This window comes from Gavialis gangeticus, unplaced genomic scaffold, assembly GCF_001723915.1.
Source record: "Gavialis gangeticus isolate Ggan-Ray unplaced genomic scaffold, GavGan_comp1, whole genome shotgun sequence".
Classification (NCBI taxonomy): domain Eukaryota; kingdom Metazoa; phylum Chordata; order Crocodylia; family Gavialidae; genus Gavialis; species Gavialis gangeticus.
This window is the reverse complement of record NW_017729031.1, coordinates 111430982-111431367: the sequence shown is the minus strand read 5'-3', so window position 1 is coordinate 111431367 and position 386 is coordinate 111430982.

The window sequence follows — 386 nt, the reverse complement described above, 5'->3', positions numbered from 1 at the left end:
ATTTAAATCTTGTGGAATGGAGCATTAGTAATGAAGTTAAACAGCATGAAGCTTGAAGTCATGCATATAAGTACCAATAAACAAGGGTTTTGGTTATAAGATGATGCACACAGACTGAGGACAACTGAGGAAGAAGGGTGTGGCAGGTGCAGAGATCCCACCTCAGGAAAACAGCTGGGTATTCATATCCCTCTACTGTTTCCACCATGTGAGGTGGGCCAGTAGGGGGCGCTCCTGCATCGAGCCGCCCACCTCCCTGCGCCCGACCACCTTCCAGGCTCCGAATGCCTCCCTAGGGGCGCCTTATGTCTGGCTGACCCCTCTCCCAGAGCACACTCACTAGTTTGGGGGTAACGTGCCGCCACCACCCCAAGAATGGACTGTCT